This window comes from Scardinius erythrophthalmus, assembly GCF_964197995.2.
Source record: "Scardinius erythrophthalmus genome assembly, chromosome: 12".
NCBI classification, from domain to species: Eukaryota; Metazoa; Chordata; class Actinopteri; order Cypriniformes; family Leuciscidae; genus Scardinius; species Scardinius erythrophthalmus.
The window spans coordinates 10,105,464-10,112,990 of record NC_138232.1 but is presented as its reverse complement, the minus strand read 5'-3'; positions in this window follow the sequence as shown (position 1 = coordinate 10,112,990).

Sequence of the window (7,527 nt, the reverse complement as noted above, 5' to 3'; positions counted from 1 at the left end):
CTTACAAAAGTTGTACAAAATTATTTTGTCATTTCTCGAGAATATATCCAGCTAAGAACGTTCTCAGAACTTTGGCTAATGTTCTCTCAAAGCTATAAAAATGTATTTTTCAGTAACGTTAATAGAATGTTCATTCTAAGTTATCTGGTCATTAATAATGACCTCAAAACGTTAGCACACAGGCATTATTCATACATCGTTCAACATTCAAAAGTAACAGTCCCATAATGTTTGAAGAATAATCAAATTTAATGTTCCCTTAACATTCACAAAACCAACAAAAATGTTAAAACATAAAAAAAAACTACGTTTTGAACGTTAAGAGAGCATTCAGACATGAAATCTTTACATAATTTAATGCGAACATTTTCAAAATGTTCTTAGATCATATTTTTGTTAGCCGGGTATAGCTGTAAGCGATTAAAATGGTGGAAAACTTGATTACTCAATTTGTTTAGCACTTTACTCTTTAACGACAATGGCTGCACTGGGGTGCATGCATGCTATTGAAAAATATGAACCATGATGCTAATAATTTACATTGCTTTTAGTAAAGTTATAGCTCAGTGACCTACAATAGCAGTGATAATGTTCTGATAATAAATTATTCTAGGATTTTGGACATATTTGAAGGGATTCACCTTCCTCGTCACTGGAGGTCAGTATAGACCTTCTGTAGGTTATTTTCCACATAACTTTAGTATCGCTAGCATCATGTTGTGTAAAGGTTTGTCCTCTAGTGTACTGCAGTGAGTCATATAGTTGTCACATTGGGAAGAAACGCAACACTTAAATGCCAGTGTCATGAAATGCTGAGTCATTTATGTCTTTTCAGTCTAACTGCTTGCCTTGATCTCTTTAAAATCCATTTCCTAAATCATATATTGGAAAGTTATATTCACAAGTGAGAATTAATGTCAACATGAAATAATAATTGACTGGTGCAATCCATACAGTGATTTTTTTACGCTTCTGCTGTTAGTAATGCTTTCAAAAGTCTCGCAATTAATGTCATTTAGAGCTGAGATTTTGTGATAGCAACAATAGGTGCGAATAAAAATAGATCAAAATATGCATTACCATTGAGATACAGTGTAAACTTGACTTTCAGCCTCCTTACATGTCTGGCTCAATTCTGTTATGAAACATCTACTTCTCAAGATCCAACAACTTCTTATGGATAAGATCAAGTCAAGACTTTTTTTTTTCACTCATAAATGCATCATGTTGCAAAGTAAAATGGGTTGCAAATGCCATTCCATGCTCCAACAGACTGAAACACATTATTTCAAGCACAGTTCAGCTTCCTCAGCAGGAAAATTACATGATGCGGGTATTGAAACATAGGCTACATCTATAACTCTATATACCTCTATAACTTCCCAGAAACAATTTGATTGCATAGCTACCAGCAACTGTCCTTCATCTCAACTCACTTTAAAGACACACTGTGTATTTAACTCTCATTGTTTCTATCACTCAGCCATTGTTAGAGACCGAGCAGAGTTTGAGCAGAGCAAAGTAAGTGTAGAGAGAGAGAGAGAGAGAGAGAGAGAGAGAGAGAGAGAGAGAGAGCGAGAAGGGCTGGAACTAAATGATGGAGGGTTGCTTCTGTTCAATAAGCTTGTTAGTGGAGGGATTCTGGAACAGTCACACATGACAGAACTACATGAACTTCAGGCTTTCCAGAATCCCTCAGACGAAAACATTTCTTTAAGCATTAATCCAGTTTATGTGGTTTGTCTTCTCTGAAAGCGAGGGATGAGAGGGTCTGGCAATGATTTATATGGGTGATTTGAGATGAACAATATTTGCAAAAGCACTACCAATTTTTCTACCCAAAAATTGGTGTGTCTCATAGTGTTTGTGCAACATGAATGATACCTACTTATTAAGAGAAGTGTGCTATTGCTAGTGCTATTCTAAGCAATCAGATCTAATAAAAAAAAGTGTTACAAATGTTTTTCTTCATGTATCCTTAATTGGTGTGCTTTTATTTTGAAGTTTAGTGTCTCTTGTCTTGTCTGTTCATGATTCCTCCATTGATTGTTCAAGTGTTGTTGGTCTTTGTTTATTCAAACCCTGTGTCCAAATCCTGAAAAAATGAAATGAATAGGATGAATATGAACACCACATGTAGACCATGAGAGTGCTACATTGACTTATTAGGTTATCAGTCACAATCTTGTAGAACATTCCATGAAAATATACATAAAACCTGACCAGTGAGCTGTTTAAACGGTCTTTCTACAGGTGTGCTTTATTTGTGTCTCGTTTTCAATCCTCCTCGAGATCAGAGTATTGTTTGTGTTTTGTCAGCGGAGTGCTGGAGTCTTTAGGAAGCTAAGGATGGTAAGGATGTTTCAGATGTCAGAGCCACAGCAGGAACCTGTCTTCTATTGAACACTGTGTTCTTCCTCGGCAGCTTTGAAGCTTATCTGTACATGTATGTGTGTGTTTGTACTTTGCCAAAATGCGCTACACACATAAATTCGGGAAAAAAAAAGAAAAAAAAAGAAAGGGGGACAACAGAGCCACTGTAAAAAATAACTTTATTAAAGAATAGTTTTCTGTTATACACTGCCCGAACAAAATAAATAAAAAAGTCACTGGATTTAAATAGGCAAATGCTTAAGAGTCTATGATTGATCATTATTGCAGTGATTATTATGTTTCTAGCATGTTCTAACGCTTACATTGTCAATAAAATTGATGCACCTCTTGATGGAAATAACATCACAACATCTATTTCCATCATTATTTGCATCAATTTTTGATCAAGATCTTGTATTGACAATGCAAGAGTCCAGTACTCTGTAAAGTCTCCTCCAGCACATCCCAAACACTCTCAGTGAATTTAAGGTCTGGACTCAGAGGTGCCAATTCATGTGTGAAAATGATTCTTCATGCTCCCTCCAACCATTCTTTCACAATTTGAGCCTGATGAATCTTGACATTGTCATCCTGGAATATGGCTATGACGTGTCTTCCTACAAGCTACACACTCAATCAGTTAGGGTTAGAAGAACTGTTGCCAAACATATAGCATGCTAGACACATAATAATCACTGCAATAATGATTCAACCATAGATTCTTAAACATTTGCCTATTTAAATCCAAATAGCGAATTTCTTTTAAAGCCGGGTAGTGTATGTATATGTGTATCAAATAAATACAAGCTTGCTGAGCATAAGAGACAACATAAAAAAAAAAAGTTTGTGCGATATATATAATTGTGTATATACTATGTTATACTGTATTTTGGTTATATTTCTATTTTATTATATTTTGTTGTTGATTTTAATGCCTTCCCGTTTCAGTATGTATCTTGACTATCCAAGCTCTACCATTAACTCAAAAGACACGATTTTGTGCATTCCTTTACCTGACATCTTATTTTCTGTATTCAGTTTGAATTTTAGCCTTGAGTCTGTGTGTTTTCAGCAAACAGAACTGCACTGCATTCTTCCATCTTTCTGCCACTGCTTCTCTGCATTGTCGCAAAACATCTAGAGATATTATGTAAAGTCTCACTGAGGTCATAAAGGTACAGATTGGTATTCACATGAATGCTGTTGGGTTGAATATGTCTGTGGATGGGAATTAATTGAAAAAATGGTTTCCATGGCATGAAAAGCATTTTGCAGACCCAAGGCTATGCGGCATCGGAGTGAATGCTAAGGTAAGCCATTTTGATCTTTGCAGATCACATTGAGAGTGACAGAATGTTCTCCTATGAAAGAAAGTTCGAGGTCTTTTGTTAATGTTTCACCACTTACTATCAAAACAAAATAAGAAAATTATTTTACTTTAGCATATTCGCAAAGAAATATTTCTTGCAAATGGTTGTAAATTATATAAGTTTGCTTTTTTTTTAAATGCCATATAGGTAAAGCCGGATATCTTACAGTTTGTTTTGTTGTTGGAGCTTAAACATCTGAGAGTAACACCAGAGGAAGAAGTTACAAAGAGAGCTCATGGATGTTTAAGGACATGTATTCTTGATTAACTGTCATGTCTTTGGAAAATAAATCATTTAAACCTGGATATATGGAAATACAGAATTGACATGAATATGAACATAATCTTGTTTAATCATCTACATGATTTTCTTATATTTCATATTTATATGTGGTTTGGTGGCATTTTTTACTTGAAAACACTAAGGATGATGAAGTGTGCATTAACGGAAGTTTAAAATGAACATGTTATTTTAGCTGCTTTTATTAAGTAAACTCTCCATAGTGGGTATTTGTTTAGTGGTATTATTAGGGGAAAAAATTGTTTGGGCTAAATAAATATTTCACCAACAATTTCAGGCCATTATCTACCAATTTCCTCCAGCTATTTGATATAGACTACTTCAGGTCTTATTACGCCAAATTGTTCTAATGGGCTCATATCATGTGAAATCAAATTTCCATTGATCCTTTGAGATAAAAGAGCTTGATGTGCTATATAAAAAACACGAAGTTTCTAAAGTCTGTTTTCAAATCTTGAGCTAATGGAGCAAAATGAGTTTATTGATGTTATCAAAGCTTGACAAACATTTTTTATGATAATTTGTTATTTATTTTTTATTCACATAGATGTACCTGTATACTTTTTACTTACATAGAAAATAGCTTACCAAGATGGCTGCTGATGAATGAACTTTTAATTTGAATTTTATGGGAAATGGTCATGGAAAACTACGACTTTGCTTTGAGATGACCCCTTTAAAACTTTATTTGAAAATTCATACTGACATTATGCTGACCTTTGAGTTTAATGAGTTACGACACGACCAGCACTTTCCTCGTATTGCTTGTGCAGCTCAATTAACATGCCTGGGTATAAAAAATGCATCAACTCGCTTCATCTATAATACATAAAAGCACATATTCACATTACTCTGTTATCTGCAGCCATGTACTTTTTTTTCAGCACTTTTCAGCGTATGTACTACGAGGTTGCTGATCTACACAAACCATACGCCAATGAAACTGACGAAAATGTTCATCAAAGCCTTTGGTGCACATTTTCGTCAGTTTCATTGGCGTACATTTTCGTCAGTTTCATTGGCGTATGTACTACGAGGTTGCTGATCTACACAAACAATGAAACTGACGAAAATGTGCACCAAAGGCTTTGATGAGTTGAATGTTTTTGACAAATCGATTATGCAACAGTGATGTTACCTGTGTATTTGGATCTTGTTTCTCATTTTACAGTTTCAGTCCTCTTCATTTATCTGACTGGGCTAGTTGTCACAGAGGGAAAGGCAGAAAACAGTAGTCTATGGTTTTATTGTTTCATTTGTTTACATTTTGCTATCTATAGGCTATTTAATGGCAGACAATGCAATACTTTATTTAACCCATGTGATAACATGCCCCGGTATTGGTAAAAATGTTACGTGAACTGTATTTTTACTAAACAATAACGCTGTAAATATTCAAAAGCGTTTTTGTAGTCAAGACTTGATCGAAGAGCCTATTTCAGAAATTAAGTTTATTTAGAAATAAAGCTACACTGAGAAATATTAACTGGAGTCATAAGTGTGACAGCTTGCCTTGTCATCTGTTTTAGCATTGTTTTTTGTAACATGTATTGTCCTCAGTTATGCAGGCTATGTTGGATTAAAAAAAAAAGTTTTATTAATGAATGAAACTGTAACCTTCTAGCCAAGCACTCTATTCTGACCTTTTTCCTTTGATTTATATTTAATTCTCTGGTAAGTCACCATTTTTATATATCCATCTTTATTAATATATGGATATATACATTACAAACCCCAAGAATTTTTAATATTTTTGAAGTCTGTAATCCTCACCAAAGCTGAATTTGATTGGAAATACTGTAAAAACAGTAATACTGTGAAATATTTTTACAATGTAAAATAACTGTTTTCTATTTCAATGTATTTATTCCTGTGATGGCAAAGTTGAAATTTTTGCATCCATTACTCAACTTCAGTGTCACAGGATCATGATAAAAACAGCATTTATTTGAAATACACTTTTTTTGTAAAACTATACATATCTTTACTGTCACTTTTGAGTTTAATTTGAAATATTACTGACTTAAATAAAAAAGGAATACATAATATATATATATATATATATATATATATATATATATATATATATATATATATATATATATATGTATATATGTACATATGTATGTATATGTTGCTTGCAACTTATTATTATCACAATACAATGCTGCCTTTGAATGGCCTTCAATAGACAAAAATGCTATTATCTGGATGCACAAAGAAAAATGTATGCTACAGAATCTCCTTGAAGCCTCCCTTTTTCTTTTCCTTCTTCTCTATATTGCTGCAGCTATTCCAAAAGAATTAAACACTAAGACAAAAGTGACTTTGACAGTGTATCTCTCTGAGATCTTCTGTCTTTGGCTGTCTCCATTTGCTCTGTGTCAATAAAATCTCTTCAGCAGAGTTTTTGTGCCCCGGGCTCTTTTTTTTTTTTTTTTTTTTTTGCTCAAAGCTGGTATATTGCAGAGTTCTATGCAATACACCTGAGTTAAGCCTAGGAGACAGCTGTGCTTTTCTATTTCTTCTTGACAGAGGTAGTCATAGAAACCCTTTACTCTTACTTCGGAAGGCTGCTTCTAGCAGCTGTGAAAACTCTATGTGAATCATCATTATTAATGCAACTTGATTTACCATCTGCAACTCCTAATAACAGACCAAAGGATCCAGTATCATTGTAGATGCTCTGTGTTTTTCACCCCTGATTCAGCCCACAAAAGTGCATTCATTCTTTTGATTAGGGTGTGTGTGATGACTTAATGTCACTTTTATGCTTTCATATGTTTCAGTTTGTTTATTCACCCAAGAATCAGCCTGATTGTGCTAAGCTCTTTCTGCACCACTTTATTGTGCTCTGTTGGCTATAAATTTGGATTATATATGAGGTTGGATTTGTGTGTCATAATATACATGCATCTATTATTTTAGTGGAGGCCTCCAATGTGCATTTCGGATGAAAATAATATAGAGTACTATTTTTAGTGAATCCGTGCAGTCATTCTTTTGTGTGACAAAGAGGGAGAGAAAAAGCAGGCGGTGATATATGATCTTTCCAAGCGCTGTGCAAAGATGATGGCAAAGGTCAAACCTAAACCTAAAATTACAATTATGCAAAAATGTTTTATCTTACAAAAGGTCAGTTTGCCTCTAAATATTTCAATGTGAAAATATTATTAGTTTAAATAACCGAATGCTTGCCTTTTAAAAGTAAAGAAAGTGATTTAAAAAGCCTTTCAGTTTGCATTTTGAGCAATTTCATGAAAACATTGTGCTTACTGAAATTTAATCTTTTTATTTCTTGTTTTGTGCTGTTTGTCTTTTTTATATCTAATGTTTTAAACTGCATGCTGAGACAAGCAATCAAATGAAACGCGCAGCATAAAGCAAATAACAAATTGCAAGGCCCAGCATGTTCTAAATAATCAATTTGTAGTTCTTGCTACTGTGCATATCTAAAATAATAGATATCTGTCTAAGGACATGA